At 56.9% G+C, this 7,888-nt stretch overlaps 1 long non-coding RNA gene across 9 annotated transcripts in view; it reads left to right on the top strand.

The window, feature by feature from the left end:
- LOC102902512 overlaps positions 1–6,835 on the top strand; it is a 63,990-nt gene extending 57,155 nt beyond the window's left edge. For 5 of the 9 annotated variants that reach the window (XR_006589749.1, XR_006589748.1, XR_006589746.1 and 2 more), the window contains 3 exons: positions 1,081–1,262; positions 2,568–2,663; positions 3,306–3,795. This is a non-coding gene — a long non-coding RNA (uncharacterized LOC102902512). Of the gene's footprint in view, positions 1–1,080; positions 1,263–2,567; positions 2,664–2,908; positions 3,064–3,305; positions 3,797–6,147 lie in introns of those variants that run through there. The other 4 variants (XR_006589744.1, XR_006589741.1, XR_006589739.1 and 1 more) reach the window with 3 other exon arrangements.
- The last annotated feature ends 1,053 nt before the right edge of the window (positions 6,836–7,888 follow it).

Below are 7,888 nucleotides of genomic sequence, written 5' to 3'. Positions count from 1 at the left end.
GAGACGTGGCCGCCTTGCCCTCCTCACTTTGCCCTGATGCTGCAAAGCTCTCACCTTCAGCCCCGCGGGCTGCAGCCACCGAGCCACAGTCCCCAGTCTGGACTGGGTGGCCACCAGACAGCACTGGGAATTTCAGGGCTGCTTTGAGTCAGGAGCTCCCAGGCTCTGCCACTTACTAGCTATAAACCTCTTCTAATGATTCGGTGAAACTGGTTCTTTTGCCTCAGTTCCTCCTCCCTACCAAGCTGCAGCCCCAGATGTCCCTTGGGGTCTCTCCCTCTCCCCTCTGGGTGGGGTCTGGATAGGGCATGTGACTGGGCCCTAAGCCACTCCCACATCCCCCAATGTCCTGGTCTCAAGGATTGATTGGGGGATGGGCTTGCCCCGGCTTTTGCAGGGAATCCTGGGGGACAGACTTTTGAGCACTCATTGAGCACCATGTTGTGCCGGGTGGTGGCCCAGGTACTGGGGACACACGGTCAGGAACAACAACATGGCACCCTCACTGAGGTCACCATCCTGCCTCTTCTGCCTGATAGTGCCGTGGCCACTCCACCTTGTTCTTGAAGTTTCGGCTCAAATGTCACCCCCCCCCCCCGCCCCACGCTAGTGAGGCCAGCTCCTCCCCCACCCCCACCCCCCCACTTCAAGATTACATCCACGCCTTCTCTCCCCTTCCCTGGTTTAGTTTACTCCAGAGTCACTGCCTGACATTGTGGAATACACATTGTCATTGGTTCTCTCTCCTTGACCAGAATGTCAGCTCTGGTCAAGAGCATTTCTGGAAGAGCATTTCGTCTGTGTGGCCCACAGCAGTGTCCCCAGTGCCTAGAACAGGGTCTGGCACTCAGGCACTGCTCAGGATCAGAATAAACAGGGAGCCAGCCAAAGGCTCCTGGTGCAGGTGGCATGGACATTTGCGGTTTGGATGTTAAGAAGGAGGCTCAGGGGGTTGAAGGCGTCCTAGGAGGGAAACACAGCAAGTGCAAAGGCTGCTGGGGCCAAGCACATTCTCTTTTGACTTAAACCAGCTTGGACTGACTCAAAAAAAAAATTTTTTTTTTTTTTTTTCTGACTTAGAACCTTTAGAATGCAGAGCGCTGTAGTGCGCCGGGAAGGGTGCAGTACTCAGCGCTGCCACAGGAGGGCCTGCCGGAATCCGGACGCTGTGCGGGGGACTGGGGACATCGGAAATGAGGCTGTGACACGATGCTGGAGCGCTTGCTTTGAGGCCTGTTTTAAGTTCACATCAGCCCAGTGAGGTAGGCACCGTTATCATCCCCATGTCCCAAATTTGAAAACTGAGGCACAGAAAGGCTGAGTAACTTGCTCAAGGGTTGCTCAGCTTCTGGTGGGTGGTAGAACCAGAAAAGAACCACCAAGATAAGCCATTCAGAGGGAAGGCAGGGTGGCCCTGGGATCGTTGCGCTGAGGGTGGGGGGACCCCTTTCCCAGGGGCCGGAGCCCCCATCTCTAGCCCCTCCGCTAGATGTTTTCCCAGCTGTGGAGTTGGTGTCCCCTTAAATATTGAGATGAATCTCGCTTCCCCCAGGTCAGGTGAAATTGACATCCCCCCCATCTCTCCCACTTAGGGGGTCAGGGAGGACGCCCTGCGGTGGGGGAAGCCACGTTTAATGGCAGATGGGAGGGATGAGTAGGAGTCAGGCAGTGGGAGAGGTGAGGAAGAGAGTTTCAGGGCACGTCATGGCCATGCCGTATTTCCCTGGGATTCCTTCCGTGTCTGGAGTGAATATTTGCTCAAACTCCGCGAGGCAGGGCAGAGGGGGGAAAGACACTGTGTCTGGTCGCTTATGTGTGGAATCTAAAAAAACCAAACTCGGAGAAGCAGACACAAGAATGGTGGTTACCAGGGGCACCTGGGTGGCTTAGTCGGTTGAGCGTCTGACTCTTGATTTCGGCTCAGGTCATGATCTCCTGATTCTGGGGTTCGAGCCCCGCATCAGGCTCTGTGCTCTCTCTCTCTCTCTCTCAAAATAAATAAACTTAAAAAAAAAGAATAGTGATTACCAGGGGTTGTGGGGTGGGGGCGACGGGGAGATGTTGGTCAAAGGACACCAAATCCAGTTAGAGAGTCAGTTCTTTTGATCTAACGTTCGGCGTGGTGACTATAGTTAACGCGGTATTATATTCTTCAAAGAAATGCTAACCGCCTGCGGGTGCTAACGGGACTGTCGCATATAAGTGCACCGGATGTGTACATCGTATGCCTTAAATTTACATGGTGTTGTACATCAATTATATTTCAATAAAACTGGGGAGAAAAGGTAAAACAAAAACCCAACCCCCGCCCAGCAAATGCAACGCGGGCCTCCCACCCTCCCTCTCCAGGGCCCTGAGGATTCCTCCCTCCCGCCCCCACCCCTTGGCCCCCATTCTAGCACAGGGCACAGAAGGGTCTCCGATTCCCCCCCCCCCGCCCCCAGCTTTGGGGGCTGCTGTTGGGAACATCACTCTTGATCTCAGAGGGATGGTCTGAGGGCTGGCCTCAGTTTCCCTTTTGCTGCTGGGCCAGATGAGCCTCAGCCGTCCCCCTCTGCCCCTCCCAGAGCACACGGCCAGCGCCTTTCCTCCAGCCCGGCACTTTGTGACATAGACTTCAAATGTGGCGCCTCTCTTGTCCTGCCCCACCCCGACGCGTCCAGGTGAGTGGCTGGCCTCCAGCCTTTTGCTCTTTCAGCCACCATGGCCACCTCAGAGGTCTCGGGGGTGCCTGGCAGAGGATCAGTAAAATCCCCCCTCACCCTCAAGTGAGAAACCCCAGTGGGTTGTGACCTCCTAACATTTTGTCCGTGTGTATGTGACGGGGGTGGTGAGTGAGCAGGGGGCTCTCAGGCTGGGGATGTGGCTTCGGCAAAGCCCAAGTTGGCTTCTTGGGTTCTTCTTCTAGAACAAGCTGTCTCTTAGCATTGGGGATCATCTCCCATTCCCCGGGGGAAGTCATGCCCAGATGGAACGGCACCCCGCCTTCTCCAGGGCGGCCCAGGTCTGGCAGAGGGGGCCCGAGTGTCAACTGGGAGTCAGGAAGCCGCTGGGGAGAGCCAGGTGGGACGGGGACACCTAGGATGGGTGGGGTCCAGCTGGAGAGAGAAGCAGATGTGGGGGAAGTCCCAGGGGGTGAGGCTTCTGCTCCAGAGGATGGGCCAAGGGGTGACATCCAGGGGACACCAAGACCCCAAGGGACACCTGGTCCCTGGGCTTCTGCTGGGCCCCACCAGGGTTGCATCCTCAGCCCTAGGGAGCAGAGAGACGTCTTCTAGAAAGCAAACGTGTTCTCTGGCCCTTAGACCCTGCGAATACTGGGATGCGTCAACGGGACTGTGGATCTGAAGAACAGAATGCTGATGATCCCCAGGAGGGTCTGAAGGTTAACGGGGGACTGGAGAGATGAAGCCGGGAGCCTCCCGCCTCCTGCTGTGTGTCCCTGGCAAGTTGCTTGGCCTCTCTGAGCCTTGTTTCGTGCATCTGTTGAGTGTGAATGCAAATACTGGTGCTCAATAGGTGCTTAGCTCCCGGCTGTTGGACGAGAGGCTGGGAGAGGTGTTGCAGGTGGAGTCTCGGCGGGCAGGGGAACCGCTCAAGACCAATTCTGTTGCTCTCTTCTTGGCCAGGACATGTAGCACACAGTAGGTGCCTCATAAAACCTTGCCGACCTGTTTGGGTCCAAGACTCCTGAATCTAAGGCTTCCTTTTCCCTTTTCTTTAAAAAAAATTTTTTTTTTAATGTTTATTTTTGAGACAGAGAGAGACAGAGCATGAACGGGGAGGGTCAGAGAGGGGGAGACGCAGAATCCGAAGCAGGTTCCAGTCTCTGAGCTGTCAGCACAGAGCCTGACACGGGGCTCGAACTCACGGACCGCGAGATCATGGCCTGAGCCGACGTTGGAGGCTCAACCGACTGAGCCACCCAGGCTCCCCTCCTTTTCCCTTTTGACTTGTCTTCCAGCCTCACCTGCGCCTCCCTGGTGGGGCCACCGGGCAGGCAGGCACACTCAGTGCTGAAGTGTAGATTCTGAAGCCTGGGTTCAAGTCCTGACTTGGCACACAGTAGGTGCCACAGAACGACATTGCCATAACACTGATTCGTACTGTTAGCGTGGGTTTCAGGCTCCAGATTCTTCTGGGGGCTGCAGCAAGCAGACCTCTCCATGCCGATCAGCCCCTGCCCCATCCCACAGTGTGGGGTCAAGGCAGAGGTTTCAGCCCGGGGCAGTTTGCCCCCCCCCCCCCCGCCCCCCCAACCCTCCCCAGGGGACATCTGGCAATGTCTGGAGACATTTTTGGTTGTCATGCCTGGGGGAGGTGATACAGGCATCTGGCGGGTAGAGGCTAAGGGGGTGCTAAGCGCCCTACAGTGCCCGGGACCTTGTCCATCACAGACATGATCTGGCCCCAAGTACAAACAGTTTGGAGGTGGAGACTCTCTGGGTTAAGGAGCAGGTGCTCAGAGTTACACCCCCTACTGCCTGGCCCAGGGCGGGTGGCCTTTCCCTCTGAACGCGTGTCCCTGTCTGCAAAATGGGGGTGATTGTATCAGTTGCACAGGACTCTTGGGACGATTAAGTGCGTTAAGGATGTAAAGGGTTTAGGACATGACCTGGCTCACAGGATGTGCTGTCAGTGCGGACGAGTTACTATTAACGACAGGAGGACGATGACGGCGGGGGTCGCATGTGTCTTCTGCCCCTCTGCCCTCTGATTTCTGAACTGGCTCCTGGAACAGCCAGCTCTTGTTTGCCCGGACCCCAGCGGCCCCGTAGCCAAGCAAGTTCACCTCTGAAGCCAGAACAGATGGCGTTCAGCTCACCACAGCTGGAGAAAACGTCCCCTAAGCCCGTCCGCTCAGGGAGGCGCGTGGAGCTGAGTCCCCCATGCTCAGGCACTGGAGAAACAGAATTTGATATAAATAACTCCTCTTAACCTTTACTCCGAGCCCTCATTCAGCTATGGGTGGGGGAGGGCGGGGGAGAAACCATAATCGCAGTGGATTCAGGGTCCCCCATTCCCACCCAGGAGGTGAGCTGAGAGAAGGGTCAGGACGCAGGCAGTCTGCGTTAGAACCTGGCTTTACCGGGGCGCCTGGGGGGCTCAGTCGGTTGAGCGGCCGACGTCGGCTCAGGTCATGACCTCACTGTTTGTGAGTTCGAGCCCCGCATCGGGCTCTGTGCTGACAGCTCGGAGCCTGGAGCCTGCTTCGGATTCTGTGTCTCCCTCTCTCTCTGCCCCTCCCCTACTCATGCTGTCTCTGTCTCTCTCAAATATAAATAATCACTAAAAAAAAAAAAAAAAAAAAAGGTTAAGGGGCACTTGGGTGGCTCAGTCGGTTGAGCGGCCGAATTCGGCTCAGGTCATGACCTCACTGTTTGTGAGTTTGAGCCCCGCATCGGGCTCTGTGGTGACAGCTCGGAGCCTGGAGCCTGCTTCGGATTCTGTGTCTCCCTCTCTCTCTGCTCCCCCCCCCCCACTCATGCTCTGTCTCTCTCTCTCTCTCTGTCTCAGAAATAAATAAACATTAAAAAAAATTAAAAAAAAAAAAAAAAAGAACCTGGCTTTGCCATTTAAAGCTGTGTGACCTTAGGACAATTACTTAACCTCTCCGAACACAGGGACAGTAATAGTGCTCACCTCATAAAGGGGTTGTTATGAGAATGAAATGGTCAATGTGTATAAAGCGCTTAGAACAGGGCTTGAAACCCTGTGAGCGCACTCGAAAGCGAATCAATATGATGATGAGGAGGAGGAGGACGACGACTCCAGCTTGGGGGATGACTGACTGATCCGGGGTCTCTCCCCCTTCGCACTACTCACACCGTGAGCTGCAGAGGCCTTGGTTGTAGGGGGCTGTCCTGTGCATTATAGGATGCTTAGCAGTGTCTCTGGCCTCTACCCACCAGATGCCAGCAGCACCCCCAATCCTGCCAATCAAAACCGTCTCCAGACATTGCCCAATGTCCCCTGGGGTGGGGGGCAGAATCGGTTGGGTGACAGCGGCTGGCCTGATCTGGGTTGTCTTCTGTCCCTGCTGACATCTGCTGGGCTGAGCCGGGTCCTTCCTAGCCCACCACTGTTACCTGACTCGCAAAAGCCTTTTATTCCCCCCCCCGCCTTTTGTTTTTTTTATTTTTGCAGAGACCGTCTCTCTCTAAGACAGCAGAATTGAACTCCCTGTCCCAAGACCGCACAACTGCTAAGTGGTGACCCGTGATTCCAGCCCCCACCCGTCTGCCCTCCTGGTGTCAGGAATAATGCATGGGCGTGTCCATGCATTATTGGAGCGTCGTGTCCACTAAAGGCTAACTCCCGTCATTGGTCTTTATAGTGTAACCACACTGTGGGCCGACAGTGCCTGTGACGTCTCCACTGTGGCTCCGTTGATGGGCACAGTGGCTCCCGTCATGGCCAGGGGGAAGGAGCAGGAGACATGACTCTGGGGGGGAGGGGGGGAGTTTGGTCAGACAGCAAGGAGCAGGGTGGTGGCAGTGAGGGCTGAGTTCCCCTTCCAGGCCCTCGGGGACGTTTCTGGTCTCTGAGGGTGGCATGCAAGGTCCTCAGGCCTGGCTTGTGTCCCCCTTGTCCCCTCCCTCCCTCCAGTCAAACTGACTCACTCCCTCTGCAGCCTGACTGCCCCCTGGCCCCTCTGGGCTCTCACAGTGGGCATTTAATTGGGGCCTTGGATGTTCAGGGCATGCTCTGTGGAACCCCGGCCAAACCGGGGATTAAGCAAAGCTAAATGGGGTTGTTCCTTGCAGGCCTTCCCAGAGGTTTTCATTTGCTCACGTGTTTTGCGCAGCTTTCTGGAATGCATCTGCCCCCTTGACGTTTCTTGCCCTCTGGAGCACTTTTTGGGGTGCTAGGGGTTCCTGGAACAGATAAAGGAAACGCTGCCTTAGCCCTAAGGGGAAACTTGAATGGTGCAATTTCAGGCTGAGGCTCCTGGCCAAGCCTCAAAGGTTTCCTCCTCCTCCTCTTCCCAGGACCATGGCTCTCTCTGGGGTGGCCCAGTGGGGTAGCAAACTCTGGGCAGCCAAATTAGGAGCTCAGGATGAGGCTGGATGGGGGTCAGCCCGGGCTGGCTGATGGGGGGCTGGGGGGGGCGGGGTTCCTGGACTGGAAAACGTCCCTCCCCTCGCTCTCTGGGGGGTTCTTAAGGAGGGGGCGTGTCTTCTGGGAAGGCTCGCGGAGTCCCCTGGGACGAAGCCCAGAGTTTAGCTCAGGAGAGAAACATCTGATCACCCCTGGGGCCCAAGTCCAGGGTCACAGTGAGAAGCTGAAGATTGGCCCCCTTCTTCCGAAACTAACATGTGCTGCTGGCCTGGCTTCCCCTCCGTCTAGCTGCCGGGCCTCTCCGCCCAGCCCCCTCCTGCCACAGCCCTGCCCCAGCGTGTCAGACCCGCCGATCTTTCCTCTTCCTCCTCCTCTGGCCACCCACTCCGGCCTCTCCCGCTGCCTCTGGTTGTGAGCACCCTGGGGACTTGGCCACTCCAGGCCTCGGCCCCGCGTGTCCCTGATGGGCACAGGCCACCAAGGCCCGGGGAAGTGGAGGCAGATGCGAGCTGGGCCGGCCTCTCCTGCTGTGTGCTTGTTATCACGAGTGCTGTCAGTTGGTATTGCCAGTGGGGGACAGGGAAACCGGGACGAAATGGAGAAAGAGGAGACGCGTGGTCTCCGGGGCACCTTGGCCTCGGCTCCCGGCCACTCTCTCTTCTCTTCCTCCTCTGGCTGCACCTGCTGGTACCCCGGGGAAAAGTTTTCCACGCTGCTGAGGACGGTTCCCTGCCTCGGCTGCCTGCCCTGGGGAGCGGCTGAGCCACTCTTACCTCCCCTGTGTCCCTGACGAGCCCCCACCGCTGCCCTGGTTCTCCCCAGGCCT

Source organism: Felis catus, chromosome A2 (genome assembly GCF_018350175.1).
Source record: "Felis catus isolate Fca126 chromosome A2, F.catus_Fca126_mat1.0, whole genome shotgun sequence".
NCBI classification, from domain to species: Eukaryota; Metazoa; Chordata; class Mammalia; order Carnivora; family Felidae; genus Felis; species Felis catus.
This window is presented reverse-complemented; position numbering and strand designations above follow the sequence as displayed.